The following is a 24,689-nucleotide window of genomic DNA, read 5'->3' as shown; positions in this document are numbered from 1 at the left end:
TGCCTGGCTGGTGGTGTTGTGCCTGATGCACCCCAGGACAGGGTTGGCCCTCCTGGCTGCCAGGGCACTGCTGGCTCATGTTCATCGTGCCATCAACCAGACCCCCAGCGCCCTTTCCATGGCACTGCTTTCCAGCATCTCATTCCCCTGTCTCTCCATGCATCCAGGGCTGCCCCATCCCAGGTGCAGAACCTGGCACTGTCCCTTGTTGAACTGCATGTGGTTGGTGATTGCCCAGTACTATGATTTGCTGAGGTCACTGCTTTATGCATTAAAATATTATAGTTTCATTCATTCACATTTTCTCTTGCCTAGATTAAACCCCTTCAAATGCTTCAAGATTTATTCACAGATTTATGCTTTTGCTAGTGACTTTATCTTATTTGAAGTATTTCAGCCTGCTGAAATTGTTTCTCAGAAATTAAAGCTTGGTGCACACAAAATGGGCACTAAATCTGGTGATATTTTACTAGTTATCCTACCTCTTACACATAAGATCTCCTGTCAGGACTTACCAGAAAGGAAACTATTTGTTGCAAGAGAATAACACTGCTGACTAATCTTTAGCTGCCATTTCAAGGCAACACTTCACAGTTGCTATTTCATCAGTCCATACTCCTGCCCAACTCCAGAGCATAAATACATTGTTATGTCCACCGTTCCTCTCAGCAGACCTACACTATACAGCTTGTTTTTGGCATAACAAACCACTCAGTCTCTACTTCATATATACATTCAGGACTATAATTAAAACAACAGTTTCGTGTTCTAGAAATTTTCCTCCATCATGGAATACTGGGCATTACTGCCAGGTTTAGGCACTGAAGGAGATAGGTTGTAGATGTGAGTAAACAGGAAAAATCTTACAGAATTCTATGCTTAGTGTTTAGTCTTCAGGACATAGTCAGGGCAAGTGGGCACACAGCTGGGGGTGGATGATAAAAATTAAGCATGATGGAACATTATATCTAAATATGTATGTCTTCTCTCTGACAGCCTGTGACTACTTATAGTCTTCCTCATGGACCTCACAAGTCCCAAAAAAATTATCTTCTTTGAGGTTTTTATGACATGTGTATTCTTGGAGAATGTAGAAGACTAATTGTGTGGACAGGAATCCCAACATGAGTTAGAAAAATAAAAAAAGAAAGGAAACAAGTCCACCAAAATTTCTGAAGTGAATAATGTGAGAGGAAGAAAAAGAAACACAAAGGATAGAGGCTCAGAATGGAAATACCTGGAGCCATGTAAGGTATACCTAAAATCTCCCTGAGCTGCCTAACTCACAGGACATTCTACATAGGCATTTCATATTTGGATTCATCTCAGAATTGCCCCGTGTGAAACTTGTATGTGTCCCAGTAGCTTCTTGGGGAATATAAGCAGAAGCAGGAGTTCAGCAACAATGAGAAAAGAGTGGTCAGAGCAACAAGCTCTGGGTGCAGATGCCCAACCACTGTCAATCTTCTTTTAAATATTACTGGCTGCATATCTGAGCATTGAGCACCATATTTACAGACTCAAAAAATAAATAGGATCCTTCTGAATACTTAAGAGTGTAACATCAGACACAAATGGGAGATTCAGATTTCTCAATAGTGTGTGTAGAATGCAGATGTCATTGGCCAAAACTTCACAATATATATATCTACATTTCAGAGCACCATTTTGTGTGCAATTAACTGAATATTTCTGCACACATAAATAATGAGCAGATCAAGTCCAGATGTGAATTGTGCAGACTTCAGCCAGCTTGCTTCTTTACAAATTTGATCCTGTGTCTGGGAACAAACTTTATTATTTTAAACAAAGTTGTGTTTCTCATTGCCAAGGTACTCAAGAACTTCAGAAGTTCCTTGAAGGCAAAGTCCAAGTACCATGAGATTGATTGTTCATAATTTCTCCAATCTGAGAAAAAAATTCTGCCTTATGTTATTTTAATATCAGCCGGGGTGAAATTTGCATTTACTTTTATGGAATGACAGGCTTCCCTAACTTCATATAAAAAAGACAGAAGTTATCAGTACTGTTATAAAAATGAGAGAAGCCAAATCTCAGAAAGTGATTGAAACAGGCTCTCGTTTATTCAAAAACAAGTCAGTGGGAACAGAGAACCTGGGATAAGCCCAGATCCTCACACAACAGCTCAAAAAGAGAACCAGAAAGAAACCCAAAGCACCACAGAACAACAGAAGAGGAAAAGACAAGAAAGAAAAAGCCCCCCCAAGAGCAGCAAACTCCCCTTTTTATAAAAAATCCCTGGTCCAGGATTGGTGGGTTTTGAATCCTCGCACTGATTGGTGGAATTCGGGAGCTTTGATTGGTCTTTACCGGTGTTCATTTTGGACCAATCATTTCTCCAGGGCGTCGAGTGATTGGTTGATGCTCTGGTCCAATCACTCTTTGAGTTGTCCACCTCCTACCCCCACCAAGTTCTGGACCCTTTCCCTTCCCCCAGAACAAACAACTCCCCGACATTATTACAAACTCATAACAAGTACTCACTGAAAATATTATGAATTCTAGAGAAAAAAGAAAAAGGTTTTGTTAAACTCTGTGCATGTGTGTTATAGGCAAGACACGACAGGCTTGTGATACACAGTAAGTCAGGAAACCGGCTACCATTTGTTTGACACTCTTTTAGACACTTTATGCTACTTTAATATACAGTTTTCTCTTTAATACCATTGGGTAACATCTCACAATTGTGCACACAGAAGAAAAAAATAATCTTTTAAGTTCCACTGTCACCCACTTGCTATGTAGTTATTATAAATGGCATTCATATAAAATTGCAGAGGTAAAAATTGCAGAGAGGTGAAACTATTAAGAGAATAAATGGTAGAATGAAGAGGGAATGAGGGGGCAATAACAATCATATTCTATCAAACCATTGTGAAATTGTGATACTTGGTGAGTTGTGATAACTTAAAACTGAGACTAAGAGTCTTAAGGAAAAGTGTAGATCAACATTACTTTCTTCCTCTTTTATTCTTAAATAGGAATATTTCCTTTCTGAACTGATGAAGAAGGTGCATTTAAAAACCAAAGTTTTCCTGACAAGAACTACAGAGTACATTCATGTCTACAGGTATTTTATCAGATTGAAAACATTAAAAAACAGATTGGAAACATTAAAAAACATCTTATGAGACTACTTCCCAGACTATTTTATGCAGAACACTGCTTAGATTGCTTCATGTAGCCAAAGAAGATGCTTTCTGTCCCAAGTGGTAAGTATGCTTATTTCACTCAATATGCAAAGATATGTTAGCTCTAATTCTTTCAGGCTGCTTCTTTGGAGACTGAATTTGAAATTATTTATATTGTGCTATTGGTAACAGCTAGGCTCATTGAAAGGAACTGAGTGGCAGGTAGTCTGTTTAATTATGGCTTAGCATCAAACCAGGCTTAGTCTTTGTTGTTAGGTAAAAAGGTACCTGCAAAACAACAACAACACCAACAACGAGATAATAGTACTGAGATTTCCTGGCACATATTCAGTGAGTTTTGGCTGAGGAGAAGAAAGGCATGGTTCTGTGCTTTTCACATTCTAGAAATACAGCATCAAAAAGACATTGTGATTAAAAGGGCCTCATAATAACAAAGCAAAGGACAACTTCCTTCTTTCCTCACCAAAAACATTATTGAGGATTTGATCCACCCTTTCTGAACTCCATTTCTATTTATTGCAATGTGATTTGCATAAGATCTCCTGTGTATAGGTACACAGGAAATCATCTCATTTGTGTTCATCTGATGTCTTTCCCACCACAACAGCTCAGCTCTTTCCCTTTCATAGATTTAACATCCCTGCTGTGCTGAGGTGTGTGGGGAGAGGAAGTCCAGAGGTGATGTTCTGATGATCACCCTGCCAAAGCAGGGCTGAGCCTGGTTTATCTGGAGATCCTGGTTCCTGCTGCATCCATGGGTCTCAGTGCAGAGTACTGTGCAAAGTCTACAGGTCATAAATGAAAAAAGCACAGACAAATGGGGACCTATAAGACACAGGGAAAAAAAAGACCATAATAACTCTATACAAGAGTGGGAATTTCAGTACAACAAGAATGAAAGACCCTACTACAAATCCTCTGGTCCACCCTTCCACTCTGAGGCAGAAGCAGTTGCATGGTTGTAATGCTGGGCAGGCACTTGTCTGATCAATGCTTCAAGTGCATCGGTATGACAATTGCACAAATGCCTCAGATTTTGGTGCTCGACCAGATGTACTGTGAGAAAGTTTGTCTCATATTAATCTTCATTGCTACAGAGCTGACCAAACCTCCTAATTCTTCCACAGTAGACAAGCAGACATGGAAAATACAGTATTCCCATACTCTGTTTCCAAGTTTTTGGCTAAACCTTCTCAATCTTCTCTAAAAGGACTAAAACATTGCAATTCATCTGAGTTCTTTTTCATTCTGAATGTTTTCTATGGGATCACTTTCCTATAGGTAGGCCTCATAGGTTCACAGATGCACAAGGCCCAAAAATGTTTAAGAATTCCTCCTGATGACTTGCCAGTGTTGAACAGAGAAGTGTTTAATTGCCATCTCTTGCAGGATGTGCTTTATTTACATGTCCTTGTTTCATATTATGATGCTTTGGCAATAGTTTGAAATAAATGACTTGTCATCTTGTGTTTGCTTGCAGACAAGCAGTCCATCAAATAGCAGTCCATCAAATATCATCCCACAATGATTTCTATATTGACAGAAAATCTTATTCTTGTCCTTCACATATCCTTGCTCTCCAGCATAATAAAATTGTTTCTTCCTCTTATGTTTTAAACTGGTGAATTTCAGAGAAAATTCACAAAACTTTCACAGTGAAGCTTCTACTAAAAACTCAATTTTAATTGGAGCTTTAGACATACAGAATCTTCTGCAGGTTTTTTGGTTTTTTGTTTGGTTTTTTTGGTTGGTTGGTTGGTTGGTTTTTTTACCAAAGATGAATTTTACTTAGTGGGTCATTTCCTTAGTTACCTTAGGTATATATTTATATATTTTATCAACATTTCTATTCATATAGCTCTGTCTGTAGAGATACTGTATTTTAAATAACTTAACCATCTCCTTAAATGCCCTAATGTATATACAACTCCATCAATATATTTCTGCACTTTGATCTTTGAAATAGGTTTTTACTGAAATACCTGCTACCAGTTATTTCACTTATATCAGTGTTCTAGTTAACTACACCAGCATGAGGGTAGAAAGAAATGGATCATGTACAGACATGGTATGCTTAAGGGCATACTGTTCTGATCATAAGTGGTAAGAGTTAAGATATTTCTGCCCCAGCTACTTGCTACTGCACAATCCAATGCTCCAACCTCCTGAAATCCATAGCACATCTGTGTGTGTGCCTGTTTGTACCTTGGTTCTCTCTACTGACAAAAGGCATATCGAGTAACCAGAAGTTCATCACTTTGTGTGACTCCTCCATCCTCATCTCCACTTGGCACTGTTCAACCTTGAGGTATATTTATGCCTTATAGCAGAATATGGTGCAAGGATTCATCAGCAAGCAATGAATGCATTGCTTCAAAATCAGAAATTCATCAGACATTCTCAGAGTGATTCTGAGCCCGAGTTAATAAACCTGCTCAGACATGAACAGAAGATTAAGGAGAAGTCAAGTCATGATTACAGACCTCAAAGAGCAATATTTTGTGGTAGGAAAGCAGCAAGAAGCTGGAGGCAATTATTTCCTAACCTGATTCAACTCTAGAAAGAGCAGTTAATCTGGTCCAATTTTCTGCACCTTTTGAAAACACTATAAAACATTTAGTGTATCTAGGAGTAAAAAACTATTATTTTCTCAGGACCTTAAAATCTCTTTGTTATCTGCTGTGGTTATGTCCTACTTATTCAATAAATTTTAAAAAAGGCAGAAGCATAATGATCTCAATCCATATCAAGAGATGGAAAATATCGAGCAGTATTTACCCAGGGAAACAGTACTAGATCCTGCTGTTATGAGACAGAATTAAATGTAAATGTTCTTTTATGGTAAAAATACTACTTAATTTATAAACACATAAAATGGACTTGAAAAATATGGTTTTTACACATATTCATAAGAATTTAGTGCTGTTCTTATAAAAACAAACACAAATAGTTTGTTCTCCCAAGGTTTTTTTTTTCCTTTCTTTTTTCCATTAATTGCAGCAAATTTCAAGCAAACATCTAAAGTTGCTGCACAGCAGTATGCACTAATATAGTAAATGCACATGAATGTGTACTCATATATCCATTTCTATTTATTTGTAAAGCAGTTGTACAATCTTTGCTTGAAATTAAATTTTCAAACAATTGGATAATGTCCAATATTTTTTTTTAATTATTGATTTTACTCATGTTACTTTCAAGGCTTTCTATCTTTAAAATAGAGATTATACCAGTGAAGTCCAACCCCATGTTATTTAAAACTAACTTAAAGTGTTTCAGTAAACAATATTCAATAGGTAATGAGCTGGAGAACTGGTGAATTGCACAGATGAGGTTTAAAATATAAGAAATATTTTCTTTTTTAATTACATGGCTTAAGAATTGACTAGTGTATCTCAGAATACAGTGGGGAATCATTGTCAAATATTATTTCCCTACACAAATTTTCTATTTGATGGTTGTAGGATCAGTGATCCATGATCTAGAATAAAATTCTAATTTATTTAAGAATTTTCATAGGTCATTAAAAATATATATACTCAGCAGCATGAAATGCCATCAAGAATGCCATCAAGCAGCTCACATCCTAGAAGCAACATATCTGGGTTCTCATTACTGTTCCTAAAGTAAATACCTTGCATGTCTGAATTGATTTTTGAATTGGGCATAGGGATACTGTGACAGTGGCTGTTTAGCTTCTGATTTTGAAGCATGTAATTTGAGGGAAATCTTTGCAACAAGTTTTACAACAACAGAAAGTGATAGTAAAAGAGAGAATGGCTTTAAACTGAATAAGGGTAAGTTTAGGTTAGATTTTAGGAAGAAATTCTTTGCTCTGAGGGTGGTAAGACACCAGAAGGGGTTGCCCAGCTGTGGATGCCCCATCCACTGGCAGTGCTCAGTGCCAGGCTGGATGGAGCTCTGAGCAACCTGGTCTAGTGGAAGGTGTCCCTGCCCATGGCAGATGAGTTGGAACCAGATGATCATTGAAGTCCATTCCAACCCAAACCATTCTATGGCTCTATGATTGTAATGAGGATAAGTATGACCGGGAACTAAGAGTAGCAAACAGTGATGACGAGCCACACAGTGTGGTCTGATTATCGTTTCTGGGATTGTCCCTTTAGGTTCCTTTGATACAGCAAAGCTCAAAATTATACAAGGGATTACTAAAAAAGAGATACTGAAAAGTGTTGCTAGCTTTAACATCATGTGCACTTTGCAGTAAATGAGTGAACTAATATGTTCTGGTGTCTTGCAGAAGTAAAAAAATCCTAATTGAATCTTTGAATATGAGTACAGAAGTACAATTGAAAAAGGGAGGGAGACAAGTTTTGTCTTCAGAAACACATTGATGAAGCTAGAAGGACAGTTTTGTTCACCATATTTCATCAATAAAAGAGGGGGGAAATGAGATAGGTATAAAAAATGAAGCCATAATAAAGAAGAAAATGCATTACTTGCATTAAACAACCATGGGACTTAGTTCATTTATTCTGTTTTATTTCACCAAATTAGTAATTTTTTAGAAAGAAAATAATGTATTCAAAAAGTATTTTGATCCATTAGACAAGGCCTTGATGACTGAAGAACAAGAAGTTTGATTTATCCTTTTACATTTACAGGTGAAAGAAATGGTTCAGTTCACTATTTTTGGGTCCTGGAAACCGATGGCAAGATCCTTTCCAAAAGTTATTCTTCAACGATGAGCATGTCATTGGTCTCAACAAAACAGTAAGAAAAGGAATTTCTATGGTAAGTGACGTATAAAGAATAAAACAAATGGACTCATGTTTTCTTCTTTTAAGAAGATTTAATTCATTAAAAACTCTTAGTCATTAAGCTAGGAAGCATCATAATTACATTATAATGCCTTTTTCTGACTAATTTCAATACTGTGAGAAAATACCCACTAAGAACTCCTAGGGACAATTGCTGTTGAAGCATACTCCCAAGGATGCTGTTCAGTGTGAGACATGTTGGTAATTCCTGCCATCCACACCCACTGCTGTGGTCTCCAGCACCACCTACACAACCTCTGTGGGGCATTTGGAGAATGGGGTAGGAAGCTACAGCACTTCCTGTGTGTATCCCCTTGACTCCCAAAACATTTCAAACATCACAGAAAATGCTTCTTATAGCTGTTATCAGTTCTCACATGAGTTTGGAAGCTCGTCTTTCAGAAAGGTAATTTGCAGCCAGATCTCCTCCTACTGGAGAATGTGTTTGTCCCTAAATGTGTTATGGGCAAAGAGAGAAAAGAGTTTTCTCTGGGGAGTGGGATGGTGCCAGATGTGCTTTGCTCCTGGTAACCTGCCAAGAAGGCAAGAACAAGAACAAGAGTGCTCCTCAGAGCCTGGGCTACATAAGAAGAGGTGGATAAAATAAAGCAAGAGGAGAGAAGCTGAAAACCAGTGCTGAGAGGGAGGGTAAGAGAGCTGTGTTCAGGGCACCTGGTTTACAGCTGGAGAGCAGTCCTGCAGGAGGGCAGTGATGATCACTCAAGTAATCTCTCTCACTCCTTTTCCTGCTGGGGATCCTACGTCTTCACTCCCAGTCCCACAGGACTGAACAGAGGCTGGGACAGCTGGGAATTAGATGATGGGGGAGTCACAAAATTAAATATAGGAAAGGAAAAGAAAAGCTGATCTAACAAGAAAATTTACGGTGTGCAAGTTACCCAGCTCTGAGTCCTTGACATGCTAACTGCCCTCACCAACACAGTTTGGTAAATATATATTAAATTATATGAATAAATTTATAAAGAGTCATTAGGTTAGCTAGCTACATCAGCCTGGGCCCACATTAGCTATAAACTGTGGCAAAAGATTGGCTGGACAGGGGAAACATTTTGCAGTATATCCATGAGGTTTCAGAAAAAACAATCCTGGTAACATGAAACACTTATATTTTCATTGTCTGCATAAAGCTACATTAGTGCAGTAAGAAAATCTGTTTGTTACCATGGAGCCCACTCTTAGAGCAATATGGTAAAATCCAGCAAAATTTTATGTGTGATGTGAGAACAATATAGATCTGTGGTTTTCTTGGAGCTACATGGACGGCCCAATGGAGAAATTGATTATGCATCAGCATCCTACAGAGAACAAAGACCAAGAACAGTGTTTTTAAGTGACTAAAACTGAGCAGTGCATATTACCTACAGTCTTCCCATTAAATTATTTTTGTTTTACAAGTAACCTCTAGAGTAGCTGTAGATCTTTTGTTGACTCCTCCAAGATAAATATTCCACATATAAGTAAGTGGAATATTAATCTAGACGGTATCTGGGAGATTTCAGGGTAGTAGAGCCTTGCAATAACTTACTCAGTATTGATATTTTAATTGTTTCCACACTTTAAATTAAGAGTACTTGAAGTTAATATTTTCAATTATCCAGTAAAAGTGAAAAAAAATACATATTTTTCATCTTTTTGGCATTAATTTTGGTATAGGAGTTACTTTTCCAGGCTGTTACTAAGATTGGTGCTAATGCATTTCTTATTCTTTTTAATCTCAATATAAATACAGTGGGGGAGATTGCAATTAAGCAAAATACATTCCCTGTCATCTGAGTATATTTTCTTATTTCTTGTAACACTTTCCAGTTGCTGGAAAGTGTTACAAGAAATAAGAAAATACATTAATTTCCAGTCTCTTTTTCTCTGATGAAAAAACAAGACATTCACACACTGGGAGTAAAGAAGTTTTTGTAGTCAATCCAATTCTGAAAAACTGGGATTTAGGCCTGTGAAGTTATGCTCACCCATTCTGTGGCCCAATGCAGACCCTGTGTCATGCCAGCACATCCTTTTGTAGGTCCACCCTGCAGCCTACAGTGAAGAACTGATTTGGCTAATGGCAGCGATGCTTCAACAAACTCCTCTAAGGAAATAAAACTATACTTCAGTTCTTTGCTCTGACCTGCACATTATTTGGTCCTGAATCTTGTGTCATACTTTTTTACTGATGATCTGCAGTTTTAATGTGCATTTGTCTTTCCACTGTGCCTGGTAAAAAGAGACTGTCTTCACATTTCCATTCTAGTCTCCCTCCTCTTCACACTAGGCCAGCATTTTCATCTATGAAGGCATGCAGTAAACCAGCTCAGGCACTGGTCTTCTGAAAAATAAGCAAGTATCATGCTGTATTAGTATTAAATATCTTGTCAGAGTGAAAATAAATAGTTGGGGGCATAAAGGAGGTAAGAGTGTCCATCACTTTCCAGTGAGTATACCAATTTATGAGCATATCAAAGTACAGCCTCAGGAAATAATTACAGGTAGCAACTTTCTATTTCATCTCTGTATAAGAAAACTTTTTTTTTCCACTCTATGTTAGTAAATCTTTACACCTCAAGGAGTATTTTACAATGCTTGCTGAACACAGCATGTTTTGCATTCGTCAGCTTTTTTCAAATGTTTACAGGAAAGTGAAAACAATAACGAGCAGGAAATGATGGCAGTGAAATATACTGAAGGTAAGCAGAATGGATGTCTTATGGCTTTTCTGGCTGACTTCTGGCCTCCAGAAGAATTTGCTGTTTGGAAGAGGCAGCATTTACTTCCAAATAAGTACACATCTATTATTCATTATATGACCTCTGCTGCATTCCCGTGGAGTTATTAAGGCTTCACAAGACACAATTCACTGCTAGCAGAATAAATTGTATATTAGCACCCAGCATAGGTAGGATGTGTCTCTTAGTTCAATGAAGAAAGGGAAGATATCAGTCACATGTGATTTTATTGCAACTCTAAATTTAGTCTATAAATTTTTCTTTTTATTTCTTTTGCACACAAACATGAGGAGCTTTACAGTGAGGATCAGGTTTTACAGCTCATCTCTCCAATTCCCCCTTCCAGAATTTAGTTATGACACACAAGTGAACAACTCCTTTCAAAACAATTTTTTTTCTGTAGCAAATTTCCTTCTTTGACAAATTCTCATCTTGTTGAAATTCTTCAATTCTTACTGAAAAAAGGAGAAAAAAAACCACCAACAAAAATCAATCCATGTGAAACCATCTTCCTCTACTGAAATGGCATGATGTTTTTGTCAGATGTTAATACCCTTATAAACCATTAAGTCATCTTTTGGTAGTTTTTGACATTCCCTTATGGCATTTCAGGACTAGGCACATAAACCCCCACATTTTTAACCTCAATTATCCTTCAGCAAGATGATGTCTTCCACAGGTCCAAATTAGTGCTGCATGAGAGCCATCCTTTTTGCTACCTAGCAAAATATAATCCCTTATCCTGATTGGTGTCTAGGGATGCTACTCTTGTGCAAAATATAATTAACAACAATATTAATGCACAATTATGTCAACATCCCCCTACCTATTAGAGAAGGTTTGTTTGTCTTGAGCTTTTGTAAACACAATTAAGTATAATAGTCAATTAAGGTACTGAAATCACCTAATAACCAATTGTATATCTATCTAGGGAGTTTCAGCAGGAAAGGACACCAAACTAGAAATACAAAATCAAAATCACAAATATTGTGATAAAACTTATAATCATTTAAATCTACTAAGAATGTTATATTCCACTACTTTCATCAGTTTAATCCAATAATTTAGAAATTTCAGAAGGGTGTTCTGTAAACTTTTTAAAGAATTAAGCATGTCAGAAGTGGTCCCTTTGACTTGATGAAAAGTTATCAAGGGAAGAAGTAACTCTCCAAGAAATTACCATGGATGGAGACTGTTCTACCTCTCTGGAAACCTGTTCCACTGATTTCCCTCACAGGAAAAAAGCTTCTTATTCCCAGATGGAGCTTCTCCTGCATAAACACATGTCTATCCCATCTCTTCTTCCAACCAGCAATGCTGTGAAGAGCTTGACTGCATCTTCTTCATGGCTTCCATCTGGGCATTGACCAGCTGGTTTTAGGTGCCCCCCTAGCCACCTCTTCCCTTCCTGAACAAGCCCACTTCCCTCAGCACCTCTTCATATGGCAAGTGCTCCAGCTCTGACAGATTGGTGGGCCTCTGATAAACGTGCTCCCATTCATTAATTTCTTTCTTGTATTTGGGGTACCCAATCCTGGATGCACTGGCCTAGATCTAAAGAGTGCCAACTAGAAGGGAAGACAGCCTAGGGTGTTGTTGCTTTTCTTTGTTGCACACAGGTTCCTGTTCAGCTTGCTGCCTCTCAGCTCTTCTCCTGCAGAACTGCTCCCTGGTCAGGCCTCCCACAGTCCTCAGTCTTTGCTGATGCCTGGAACGCTTCTCTCCCAGATGCAAGACTTTGCATTTGTCACTGTTGACTTTCAAAATGTGCCCTGTTGGCCCCATCCTCCAGTCTGTCCAGGCTGGTCTGAAGGGAAGCCTGGACACCGAGCACACTGGTCCTTATGTTTTGTGTCATCTGCAAGTTTGATGAGGACACATTTCATAATCTCCTCCCAGTCATTGCCGCATATTAAATGGGATGTGTAGCAGACAGATCCCTGCAGTATCCTCACAAGAACTTGTCCGTTCCTTATCAGGTAAAGTCCATCCCACTAACTACTCTCTGAGCCCTATCACCCAACTTGTCTTTTTACAGTTTATTTGCCCATCCATCCACTCTGTAATATCCCTACTTGGATATGAGAATATTGTGGCTGACAATGTTGAAAGCCTTTATAAAGAAAATCACATCTACTACTGTCCAGTAATCTGAAAATTCAAGTATTTTGTCATACAAAGCAGTCAGGCCAGTCAGGGCTGATTTACAAATCATTAATCTCTGCTGACTATGCCCAACCATATAAAACACCCCAGATTCTTGTAACAAAAAAAAAAAATTCTTGGTAACCACCCCTTTTGTCTGGTGCTATGTTTACCTTTCCAGTGCTTCTTGGACCCTAATAGTGTCCTAATAGCATTCCTCCAGCAGACTGAGAAGGGCTGGAGGGAATGTGAATGGTGTACTACTTCAGCAGCATGTTGATTACAATCATGGCAATCTGAGAGTCCACATGGAAAGTGAGTTTTCGTTTACTTTTTACAGCCTGCTTCCTTCTTACTGTTTGCTATCTACTACGAAAATTGCACAATATCATTCTCCAGCCCCAAATGGCATGAAGATTTCTGTTTTCTACACACTATGTATGTTTGCCAGGTCTGTACCTCACACAGTATTTCCAGAGGTTAAGCTCAAACAGCTCAGACAATAAACACTTCACCACTGGACAAGACACAAACAGTGGAAGAGCAGCAGTGATGCTCAGTGAGGTGCACTTGGAGCACATCCCATGGGGTGCCAGGGCACTGGAGTCACCAGCAGGAGATCACACTCCTGCCCTCTTTGTTTCTCTTCACTAGAAATTAAGTATCAGGAAAAAAATAATTACTTCCCATGTCTTACAGTAACAAAAATGTTTGGAAGCTTCATGGCAACATCAATACCCTTTAGAAGAATTTTGTGCTGTTCTCATGAAAAAAATCCTGTTGTCATAGGACAGGACCTCTCACTCTGTTTGCAAGAGGCTAATCCACACACAGAGTCGAGGCATTTAATTTATATATAGTTCTGTGCAGAAAGGGGATCTGGGGGGCAATTCCACAAAGCCAGAACACTGACTATAAAAATCTTTCAGTATTATACATTTTAGCAAACAAAGGCAATAATGTTCATTGGCTACAAATCACATTGTTCTCTTATTAAATAGTATTCTATCTTCTACTGGTTAAACGATTCTCTTCTCCTGCTAATTAGTCCACATAAAAAATCCTCTTCTTTTGAGCTGGTGCCTTCCTTCAGACAGTGGTTCTGATCCCACCCTTTGCCTAGTTGGATGAGATGGCTTTGAATTATTCCTCATAATCTGACATTATCTTGTTTGTTTCCCCAACTGTCCTTGGTTCATTGGTTCAGTTATGCCTGCATTCAGCTGATGCATTGAAAGTTTTTTCTTCTCTTCTTTTCCCTATAGCTGCTGCATTAATGAGACATGTTAAAGATAATTTATTTCTTTGGGAGCCATACATCAATATTAGAGTATGTCAAGTAAAGCATGCTGAAATCAAGTATCACAGACAACTGAAGGCTGTAGCTATTTTCCTCATTGCCTAATAAAAGACAAAACAAGAGTCAATGGGAATAAAAGCTTGAGAACTCTGTTTACTTCTTCATCAAAAGTGTCAGGGATCTGTACAAACATACAACTATTAGTAATATTTAGCCAATGCATGTGCTACCATTATAAACACACTGGCTTCAAACACATCCTTAGGCACCAAAACAGAGAGAGTAGGCTAGAGAGACTCCTTGGGATCTTGAAGCTAAAGACTGAATATCAAGCCAGCAGACCAACTTAATACTTGGAATGCCTGACTGGGACCATAGGTACCTGTGGAAGATTTCTACTGAGTTCTAACAAGATAGACATCTTAGAGGAAGAGACTTTTACTCATTAGCATCAAACTGTTATAGGCAGAAAGCTCCCCATTTGTCAAATGAAAGACGTTTGAGCCATCCTAGTTAAAAGAAAGACTGGTGAGAATAGGGAAAAGTCTCACATTCTTGTTATGTTTCACACTTTAATTCTTTTCATAATGGAATGACTACTATGCACATATTGCCGTGTGTGCCTGGCTGCAAGAGGAGAAAGAGGTGAGAAAACTTCCCTCCTCATTGCCTTCCTCATGGAGCCTGCACCCCTGAAAAGATTCTGGAGAGAGACTAGTGACAGACTGAGGTTAACTGCTTTGAGGGGGCTCTGGGGATAGACCTACCGTGTTCAGGCCTTTTCCTGATCAAGCTGCCAACAATCATGCCAAATACAATAACGGTTTTGCAATATGGATAAGTATTTTCCAGCCTCATGACTACAGTTTACACACTTCTTGGCATGGAAAAGGCCATGTAAATACACATGGAAGGAAAACAGGCATTTTAAGGGGATAAGCTTTCTTCAGCTACCCTTGGATATGTATAGAACTTAGCACTGTGTCATTTAGCAAATGACACGTACAAAATATATTATTCAAAAATACACACTCTTGAACAAGAGAGATGTTAAGAGTTCATAAATTCAAGCTTAGATTTAGTATTCAAGAGCTGATATTAATTTGCTATGTGAATATGTTGATGTTAGTTTCCAGGAAGGGCACTTAGACATCCCTTACCAGCCAGAATAAACTGAAATAAGCACTGCTATTAAAGTAATTTAATTTAGCTGTTGTATGAGTGAAATTTCACACTGACACATGAAAAGCAGAGAGCAGAATTTTCCTTCCTAAAATAAAACTGATTTTCCTGACAGATGCCTGTGTTTCACAACAGTAGCCATGATGCAACTATGGAAACTAACTGGAAAGGGCATTAAAGAAAATGTTTGCTATAGGTTGGATAAAATGAGTCAGATAATATATTTTGATTAGTTATTTCCTCCCATGTTTGATGCTATTCTTGACAAGTAGGCGACAGCATAAAGAGGAAGGAAACAAGTGTGTCTACATGTCTAAACAGGAAACTAACTTAATTATTGTAACAAGAAGGTTTAAGTTATGCATTTGGGCAAAGCTTTTTAGCACAAATAAAGAAACAAATGAATGTATTGCTTAAGAGCAACCTATAGTTCCTATAGCTGCATTTTAAGTACGAGTAAAAGACACACCTATTGGTGTGAAACTGTGATTCTGGGTCATATAGAAGCCTCATTTTCCATTTATTTATATAATGCAGAACACAGCGATTACAAGTCTAAGCTTTCTTGAAGAACAAGAGCAAAATAAGACTGTCCTTCAGGAAGTCACATGCCTACCAGGACAAAAAGCCTCCACATGATGAAATCTGGAGTGTAATGAATGTGAAGAACAGATTAAAGATGAATCACACATAATGTTTGTAACATTGCTAAAGCTGTCTACACTGCACATTTAAAGACCATTATTTTCAAATGCTTTTAAACTAAATCAACATTTAGTACTTAATCCTTCCATTTCACTTAGCTGTGGAAGGAAAGGCTCCTAATTAATTACCACTAAAGGCAACAGAGGGAGGTAAACACTTGCAGATTACCTTGTTTTAAGAGGACTGTTTAAGCTAGGTGGTTACCATTGATCTCCACAGAATATGAGGGCAGTCAGCTGATACCAGGTACCTCTTCAGCAGCTGTGACTGCACAAGCAGAAATTCTTGCAGAGATTGTGATTTACTTGCACTTTTTCATGTGAAAACATATTTAGGATACCTATAAGCTGTCTCTGAGGATATCTGAATGCTACTTTTAAGACATATGACTAGGTCTTAAATTGAAGGCGTGTGATGAGCTTTGGATGCTTAAGGAGTGTACCATGGGTCACTGAAGTTTCACCATTACTGTCCCTTACTAAGATCTGCTTAAAAAAGCATTTACCTTATACTGTTCTTCCTTGCCTCTTAAGAAACATCAAATGCACAGGGCATCCTGATTAACTGCATCCTCACACTCAGTCAGGTGAAAGAATGTCCCTTTTCAGGTGATCTGAGTTACTACATAAAAACTTGTTAAATTAAGTGAGAACATTTCTTTCAACTTCACTCAGAACTACTGACAGCTGAGACAGATTAAATGCTAAAACAAGGATGAAACATTTAATCAATCACAAAATAGTTTTCTGTAAAGCAGGGAAAAGGTAGGAGGGGTGACTACATTCTGTAACTATGATGCATTTGTGTGATTTTATTACACCCTTCAGCCAATCATTTTACAGAACTTCCTGGCGACTTTCAGAAAACTTTTAGAATACAAAAGAAGCAGTGAAGTCAAAGAAAAATAATACTTTTCTTTCCTCTTCAACCTCTAATATAATATTTGTTTTTTTCTAACACAGACACATGAGAGACAGCACTAATGAATTATTTGCTAGAAATTAAATTCAGTTTTAACTGAAATGAGGCAAAAAACCTTCAGGGAAGAATAATCTTCTTGGAATATATGTCACAGACTGCAGCTAGCAAAATAAAACTAATATCAGTGTCACTGGTGAAAAAACAACAATTGAATTTCTTCAGAAGTTAATAAAAAATGAGATCTCACCAACCTATGTTCTGTTTAGATTTGGATTTATATATGCAAAATCCACTCATTATTTGAAGCAGCAGACCAGTCTACCTACTTGTGAGGGCAATTTTTTCTTTACATATCTACCTTACTAAGGCTTCTTCTTACCTTGAAATGCCTTGTGAATATCTGCACAGACCACCCAGAGTTCATAGAGAGACCTTCTCTGCTAAGAGAACATTCATCACAACCCAGGCTTGGGACAAAAAGCACAGGAGCTTCATTTACATTCCTGGAAATACCCAGAAAGTTTACATCTGTCAGGACTACTGCTAATTTAATTTAACATAGTGGTGATATTTGCCTTTGATGTAATAAATTTTTGGTTAAGAAATTTATTCACAAGGAAGTTCATTTAATCAGTTTTTAGTGGACAAGTACTCAAATGACACAGGTCAGCTGGAAGCTGAGTTAAGCTTACCATAAATCATTATTCAGTCCTGACTTAGTTATTACTTTTCAGGGGGACAAAATATGAGCTGGGCAGCCTGACCACCTGAACCTGGAGAATTTCATTAGTTTGTAGACTATTGTGCAAAAATCAGAAAGCCATATCATGCCTTTTCCATTCTAAGAAGAAAATTAAGCTGTATCCCAAATGGTTGGAGGCATTTGACATTAAGTATTCGTTCCCTATACTCTCAATGGATGTAACAGAAACATGTTTTAAGTAGACTGGATCACTTTATGGACACAATCTCCTTTCCCTGTAGTGAATGAATAGAAAGAAAACACCTCTCAGACACCTTAATTAGCCTCATTTTCCCTTTCATCCATTCCTCCCGATATCTGCACTTTAAGACAATCACAGAATCATGCTGTCATAGACTGGTTTCGGTTGGAAGGAACCCTAAAAGCTCATTTAGTCCAACCCCCCTGCACTTAGCAGGGACATTTTAAATGAGATCATGAGAGCCCTGTTCAATTTGACCTTGAATGTTTCCACAGATGGGGCATCCACAACCTCTCTGGGCAACCTGTTCCAGTGTTTCACCACTCTCCATGTAAAAAAATTCTACCTTATATTTAAATCCACCCTCTTTTAGCTCAAAGCCATTACCCCTTGTCCTATCACAACAGGGCCTGCTAAAATCTCCACCTCCCAGCTCTCTTATAAGCCCCCTTTAACTACTGAAAGGCTCCTTTAAGCTCTCCCTGAAGACTTCTCCAGGCTGAAAAGCCACAGCTCCCAGCCTTTCCTCTCAGAAGAGGTGCTCCAGCCCTTGATCATCTTCATGGCCCTTGTCTAGACTTACTCCAATGTGTCAATGTCATTCCTTTGCTGAGGACACCAGAGCTGGACACACTACTCCAGTCAGAGACCCACAAGAGAGAAGCAGAGGGGCAGAATCACCTCCCTTGACCTGCTGGTCACACTTTTAATGCAACCCAGGACATGTTAGGCTTTCTCAGCTGCAAGCACATATTGCCAGCTCATATCCAGCTTTTGATCTGCCAGCAGCCCCAAGTCCTTCTTGGCAGGGCTGCTCTCAATCTCTTCATCCCCCAGCCTGTACTGATGCCTGGAGTTTAATTGCTCTGTGCTTATCACGACAGTACACATCCAGGTTTTTTTGACACCTTTTGGTGTCAAAAAAACCTGCTGGTATTTTGATCCAAATACCAAAAGCAGCAATATGATTTTTGTTTTCTGCAGGGGAAGATGAAAATATAATCCATACTATTCTATAGCTTTGTTTATCCCTTTTTGCTAAGTGATCACCTTCCTACATAGTAATCATTCAAAATGTGTCAATTACCTTAATTAGCCAGAAGCCATCCTCATCACACTGTATGGACACTGAGAGATTGTGCCTGTAAGCTCACCTGAGGAGGAAGAATGGGAAACTGGAGAGGAGGAGGGATAAAAGCACCTTTTTTCTCTGTCCTGTGATGAGCTGAGGGACAACTGCAACAGAACTTCAACCTAGACTAGCCAGGTCAGGGCTGGAGGATGGACAAATGGGGCCCAAGCCCTGGGCAGGGACTCTGGCCAGACAGGATGGGGACAGACTGCTTTGGTGTTTGAGTGACCCATGGATGTGTGTTTTGTGGTGGAGTCTGCCTGGAAACCCCTGCCCTGGTGGTCTTGAGAGAAGGAAGAGCTCATGCTGATGGTGGTGATGATGTCTGTGTTAGTGCTGCTGGTGTTTGTGTGGGTGCCAGGAACAGCACTGCTTTCTGTACTGATCTCTGCAGCCAGATCTGTGATGTCTGTGTGTGTCTGCACGGGACAGGAGAATTCCCCTGAGACTAAATATTCACTAGATGTGGCTTCCTTTATCATCTTCTCTGGGCTGCGGCTCCACTAATGGGGTTCCTGCAATTTCCTTGACTGTAATTAGAGATCTCTGGTCCCTTTTAAGAACATTGGCAGTCCAGCAGTGTCAAATGTTTATTGTAAATATGTTATACTGACATACATCAAGATTTCCACCTGGACACAGAGAAAATTACATCTTGCTTAAGTTTCATTTTATTTGGTCACCAATTTTAACCTCATTTATATGTTTATACCATTGGAAAAATTGCTTGGAACAGTGCTTGTCTGTGAAGAATCAGTTACTTAAAATACTGAAAGATATAATTTGTCTTATCAGCTCTGGCCACATTTCACATTCTTGGTGGTATGTGGTTTTGACAAAGAGCTGCAGAAAGGGTGCATAATGTGAATATTTACTTCCATCACACCATTGTAGTGGTCTGGAAACTCATTTGCATTAATTGTCTTGGTTTGTTGGTTTTATTTTAAGGTATCATGCATGTTATGCATTAAATATCTATCTAAATACCATGGTTTAACTAACATGATTTATAAGTTGCTCACTTTTCAATAATTTGACTAAGATCTGTTAGAATTATTGTCTTGGGGGGGGGGTCTTTCTATAATGCATATATGTTTTTAGCAAAGAAGGAATTTAAAAAATTCTTATAACTAAATGTACTTGAAGTCTAAGTTTTTTACCCGTTTCAAAAAAGGTCAGCTTCATTGTGCCCATACAAAGAAATATCACAAGGATTTTCAATTTATTGACATGGAAACTGCAATTTCTGTTAGGTCTGCACACATGAATCAGGAAGAGATCTACACAAATGCAGCTTTTCCAACCACTACTTGAAAATAACCTACAAACAGGCACGAGTGGAAATCACAGAATCTTGAAATGATTAGGGTAAAAAGGGACCTAAAAGTCATCCTGTACCAAATACCTGGCAATCACAGAATCTTGAAATGATTAGGGTTAAAAGGGACCTAAAAGTCATCCTGTTCCAAACACCTGGCAATGGGCTGGGATGCCTTTCACTAGACCAGGGTGCCCAAAGTCCCACCCAGATCCAGCCTGGCCTTGAATACTTCGAGGGATGGAACAGCCACAACTTCTCTGAGCAAACTGTTCCAGTACCTCACCACCCACAAAAGAGTTTCTTCCTAATATCTAAATGGACCCTCTTTCAGTTTAGAGCCATTGCCCTTGTCCTGTCACTTCAGGCCCTGGGAAAAAGATGCTTTCCAGCTTTCTTATAGGCCCACTCCAGGCACCAGAAGGCTGCTTCAAGGTATCCCTGGAGCCTGTTCTTCTTCATCCAGCTCTCTCATCCTGTCTTCATATGAGAGTTGCTCCAGCCCTCTGACGATCTTCATAGCCCTCCTCCACACTTGCTCCAAAAGGTCCACATGAGCAAAAGGAATAAATGACTAGACAATTAATTTCCATTTTTGTCAGTGTCCTTAGCACCAATATATTGGAAACCTAGAAAGAAAACACTAAATCCTATTAAGACATGATCAATCCTATCAAGACATGTTATTGTCTAGAAAATCCTGCTATGTGCTGTAAACAGAATGCATATAAATGGAGCTACTTTAAACTGAAATCTCAGGTGCTCTGTGTACTCTTGTGTACGAATTTTACCCAAAGTCATCTATAGCTCTCAAGAAGAATTAAAATGCTTTATGAAACTTCAGTAATACAAAATCCCTGAGGACTAAGGCTAAAGTAGGTACGCATAAACTCCACTAGTCTGAGATTGTTCAGCACTGTCAGTGACATAGGCATGCAGGAATTTTGAAGACTTTTCATACTGATAAACAAATGACTGCTGGCAAGAAATTTTGTCAACAAAATCCTAGAAATAGAGGAATGTAGACATTAAATGGTAAGACAGCAACTACCTCCGTTTGAAAGCACAGACAATGGAAAAGAAGGAAATCAGCCAATTTGTGCATGGAGCAGCCCACAGCTGAGGAAAAAAATATCAGGGAAACTTAACACATGAAGCTCTCTGGAGTTTCCTTAATGTATATCATTGATCCCTAAATTATTTCTAGAGCTGTTCAACTGGTCATGCATTAAGAAAATATTCTACTGTCCATAAGAATGGTTTCAATTACAGAAGATTTGGTTATGACTACAAAAATTTTATTAGGAAAGAAAATTACTTGCTAACATTTTAAATTTGAAATTAATCCATATAGGTGTCTGAAAATGCATATAAGGGCTATTAGCCTATTCAGAAAGACTTTTCACTAATATCCACTGATTCCAAAAATCTCTGTATTGGCACATGTTATTACTGCAGAAATTTTGCCCTTTCAAGACATACAGAGGACAGACAGATGTTGTTCTAGTAAAAGAGAAGTATTAGTATAAAAGAATACTTAGAGTCAGAGCAGACAAATTAAGTTGCCATATCAGCTCATAACACAAAATTTCTGTCACAGGCAGTAATATCAGTACAGTATCACTGCCTGACCAAGACACCATCAGATGCATTGCTGTGACATGCTCAGATAGGCTTAAAAGTTGCAAATCTAGGAGGTAAGATATGTGGGATTGCTCAAGTATATAATTATGGGACATAACTTCACACACAATTCTGAGACTATATTTTTGGATGCTGTAAATATAGCAGCTAGGCTGAGAAGACAGCCAAAGACAAGCAATACCATTGCCCACAAGTTCTAAAGGAAATCAATTCGTACCATGCAGTTAAAACTGTCTCAGTATCAAGCATAGAAAGGAGTAAACACGATGAAAAAATTTTAAAATTACTCTGGTAACCCCAGTGAGCTAAATCTGAAATTGTACCAAGCAAATTGTTAGAAAGTATAATAAACCATAGAATTAAAAAGTGATACATGGGTAAAAATATTTTGTGGAAGAATCAACATGGCTTTGTAAAGAGAAGCCATACCTCACAAATAAATGGTAGAAAAATCTGACTGGTATAATCCTCCAGGACCTTCAGAAAGCATTCAGCAGGGTTGTCCACCAAATCCAGTTACAGGCAGTAAGCTCTTGTGAAGTAAGAAGGAAGTGCCCACGGGGATAAAGATCTCCTTTAAAGGTATAAAACAAAAGTAAGGCAAAAGTAAGAATGAGCTACTAATTTTTTTTTTCCGTAGTGGAGGGAGGGAAACAAAAGGATCTTCTAGATGTCTGTGTGAAGCTTTGTACTTCAACATGCTCAAGAATGATCTGGAAAATTAAAATGCTTAAGTGATTTCGTTTTATAATGCCTCTAAGTTATTCAGGGCTCTAACTGCAAAAGTACAGTGGGTGCGGTTGGGGAAATAGCAGAAGAAACTCATGAAAGTAAGCTATCACAAATAAAAATCAATCTAGATAAAGTAAACTAATGCACAAAGTGAAAAACAATCTTACTTTTATATTTTCATTACTGGATTCAGAATTACCTATCACTACTTGAGAATAACATCCTGGTGTTTTCTTGCAAAAACCTGATCTCAGCAGAGGTCAAAGCCCATAAAAATAAAAATAGAAAATAATATCAAACAGCTTATTGTAAATCCAAGGTGCATCCACAGCACAAATATATTTTGTTGCTTTGATATCTCTCCACTCTTCTATTCATAATGGGTAGAAGATAGTCAGAGAAGGTTGAAAAGGACATTGAAGGATGGAGAATGAGATGTTCAACTGCCGCTGCAAGTGCCTTAATCCAAACGCTCTCTTTCTTTTCAAAGAATTTTGCTTTATAGAGATGCCTATATTCTACATATGCCTAAGTTTTATCCCGGCATCCTGAGTACCAACAGATCTGCTCTTGGTCCATCAGAACTGCAGCAAGCCAGGGTGTGAAGGCTCCTGAGCTCCACATGAGCTGCAGTCAGGCTTCTGCAGACTTTGCCAAATGCTGTGGGCACTCAGAGAGCATATGCACCAGGCTAAGGTCTTCAATCAGGGGGAAGGTGTAGCTTCCACTAATTCTCCCCGTGGACTCCTCCCTCTACAGGCCATGAAGAGATGTAAATGCTCATCATCATCTCTCAGAGGAATGAGTATGTGTGGGTCCCTCCCAATGAAGTTACTCCATTCTCTCAAATTAGCGACATATAAAAAAGCATAATTTTAATATAGTACCAAACACAACCTAAAGCTACCAGCTCAGCACAAAGCTACCAGCTCAACACCAAAGCTCCTAATCTTTCCTGTGTGTCTTTTGACAGTGGGAATTATTCATCTAAACAACTCAATTTTTTTTTTCCAAATTGCATAATTTAACAGCAGGTGGCACTGTCACATCAAAACTTGTGCAATCGTTTCCTGTTCAGGCAGAACCAGATTTTACTCCCAGATAATGGCACTGAAAAGTGAGTGACAAGCAAATTTGCACATCATAATTAAATATCATTTCCTAAGTATTCTTCTTCATTTCTGATCAACCATTTGAGTCTTGCAATGTTTTAGTCCTTTGATTTGAGCTATTGTATTTGCCAAAACACTTGCAATGATCCCCTTTTTTTCTGTTTAGCCATCCTTGCAGTTCTACATTCCCAGAAGAAATAAGTTGAAGCATACATAACTATTTCTTCCAAAACTGCTTAGCTAATGAGACACAAGACTGAAATTTCCTCTCTTTTCACATAGAGTACAATGTATGAAAGCTGTAGAGACAAAGAAAAATCAACTTTGACTGTTTCTTGAAAGCAAAAGCTTTTTACTGAAAGATTTACCAAATGGCTGGAAGTACTCAAGCATTTCATGAAGGAGGAGCAGGAGCAGTCTGGCTATTCTGAAACACCAATATCTACAGCCATAACAGTTCTATGTAGAGGTCTCATCTGTAACCACCTCTGGAAAAGGCCCCAAAACCACATGCACCATGTTTGATATCTACAAGATATATTTTACTTTGTATTATGATAAAAAAATATGAGATTATTGACTAATATAATGGAAATCATGGAGCCAAGACAGAAAACAGAAAAATAATATCAGATTTTAAAAAGAATCATACTAATTGAAGGAGGGGTTTATAATACATGGGTAATTATCCATAACAGAGTAAGAGAGAATTTCATCCCAGAGGAAAATTTGATATACAAACATTATTTTTTGCCTGCACTGAAAAAATATTGATTATAAAAACAAAAATTCAAAATTTTAAACACTGCAAGAGTCTTATAGAAATATTTTAATATTAAAATATTAAAACTAAAATTATTTA

The sequence above is a fragment of the Haemorhous mexicanus genome, chromosome 1, assembly GCF_027477595.1.
Source record: "Haemorhous mexicanus isolate bHaeMex1 chromosome 1, bHaeMex1.pri, whole genome shotgun sequence".
Lineage (NCBI taxonomy): Eukaryota > Metazoa > Chordata > Aves > Passeriformes > Fringillidae > Haemorhous > Haemorhous mexicanus.
Note: the sequence above shows the minus strand (reverse complement) of the source record.